General features: G+C 32.8%; 1 long non-coding RNA gene across 1 annotated transcript; it reads right to left on the reverse strand.

The window, feature by feature from the left end:
• Positions 1 to 662: 662 nt before the first annotated feature.
• LOC130015726 (uncharacterized) lies at positions 663 to 1,509 on the reverse strand. Its single transcript, XR_008791064.1, has 2 exons — positions 1,404 to 1,509; positions 663 to 1,279 (listed from the first exon to the last, which is right to left on the reverse strand). It is a non-coding gene; the product is annotated as an uncharacterized LOC130015726 (long non-coding RNA).
• Between the last annotated feature and the right edge of the window lie 507 nt (positions 1,510 to 2,016).

Raw genomic sequence — 2,016 nt, forward strand, 5'->3', positions numbered from 1 at the left:
TAAGTGTCGATCTCCTATTTTTTGGGAAGAAATTGGCGAGCGTATAGGTTCTTGAGTGGAAATCATCCTAACTACCTATAAGAAAGTACCTTTGATTAAGAGTAGGTTGGAGACTACTTTTAGTCAGCACAAGAGTTATGTTGATCTTAAGCGGAAGGATTTTGAGTTTCAGGTTGGCGACAATGTGTTCCTTCGGGTTGCCTATGATGGGTGTTGTCCGTCTTCGTGTTAAAGGGAAGTTAGCACCGAGATACATTGGACAGTATGAGATCTTAGAGCGTCACTAAAACAGATTCACTTTTTAGCGACCCAAAGTTTCGTCGCCAAAACTAAAATTTTCGTCGTCAAAAGTTTCAGAGACTAATTAATTTTATCTCCAAGACCGTCGCTATAAAGGGGTTGCATCTCTGTCACTGCGACCAAACGACCTTAATTCGTTGTAAATTACGAATTTGTCGACAACCAATTGACTATAGTCGACGAATTCATTTCGTTGAGAAATAAATAGTGGGTGACGAAATGTATTTCCTCGACAAATAAGAGAACATAAGGAGATAAATATTTTCGTCACCATATGTATTAAATTTTGTCGTTAAAGTTAACTAACAAAGCCAATTTTCATTAACAAAAATAAAAATACAAGAATTAAAAAAGAGGCTAAATTGATCCATAATGTTTTAGGTTGATGTACAAACAAATATTAACTTTACAGTAATGATAGGAAAAATTACACTCTGAATAATTCTTCTTACTAATTAATCCTTCATGAACATGTGCCACTACTCCCATTTACAAGAATATATAATCTGTCAACACCTACTTTGGCCTCTTCTCATCCTGCTTAGGCATATGCTACAGCCTGTTCAATCTGTGTAAAGAAAAGCAAATTAAAAAAAATAAACAAATAAGGCACATTGAATCTTGAACTTTCAATGGTTACCAACTTCTTTGATTTAAAACTCTCTTCGGAAGAAGAAAGACTCTTTCCCAATTCCTTATTTTTCAATGTCCGAAAATCCTGAATTGCTTACAAAAGGTTTACTTAAATTATGAACAAGTAAAAACTGATGCCATACTCTTTAACTTGATCTTTAGTTTCTAAACATTATAAAACAGAGACAAGGGCCCAAGTACAATTAAGAAAATAATGGTAAAAACTAGAAACCCCAACCTGAAAGAGAACTTCAAAAACATTTCATGGCACCAAAACAATTTCTATATCAGGAAAAGATAAGAAGAGAAAACCATACCTCCCCAAAATTTGAGTCGGAAGAAGAACCTGTTCTAGATTCCCCAGTCATGCACACAAGAAAAACATAAATAGCAGGGGCTTGATAACTAGATAAACAAAAGATGAAAGGTGTAAAATATCCATATATTAATTCCAATACTTTCAAACACACCTTGTATCGACACCATTGATGAAGGAGAACGCTCAGCATTTTCCATCAGTAAATGTAGTCAGAGAAGAATCTGATGTTGGGGAAAATATTCACATTTTCAAGTTCCACAAAATCTAAAAAAAATAAAATTTCCTCATTAAGAAATTACGTACATATTTCTTATCTCAAATACAAGTCTAATGAACAAAATAATTTATGTATTACGTAATGAAATAAGTGGGGAAATACTTACACTATTAGGTGTCAGGCAACGCTTGTTATAGAAGAATCATGTCATTTCCATATAAGTTTACTAACCCACCTATAGAAGAGTAGCTGATTAAACATAAATTAACCAAATCAAAACAAGTTTCTCTTGAAAGGACCTCGAGGATATAGGTAAGTATAAAGCAATATAAAATGAGAAGATGTTACTTCTCATATGTGTAAAAACTTGAATTTAAACACATATCAGAATCAGATGCAGATCATTTATTAAGATAGTCATATTGAATTCAACAACAAATATAATATATGTACGAATATCCATGTCAAATAAGCAAAAGATTAGCCAGGACAAGTAAGATAGTTATGAAATCAAAAAACAGAGAGTAGTGTAACGATCAGAAAAAAA

The sequence above is a fragment of the Mercurialis annua genome, linkage group LG6 (genome assembly GCF_937616625.2).
Source record: "Mercurialis annua linkage group LG6, ddMerAnnu1.2, whole genome shotgun sequence".
Lineage (NCBI taxonomy): Eukaryota > Viridiplantae > Streptophyta > Magnoliopsida > Malpighiales > Euphorbiaceae > Mercurialis > Mercurialis annua.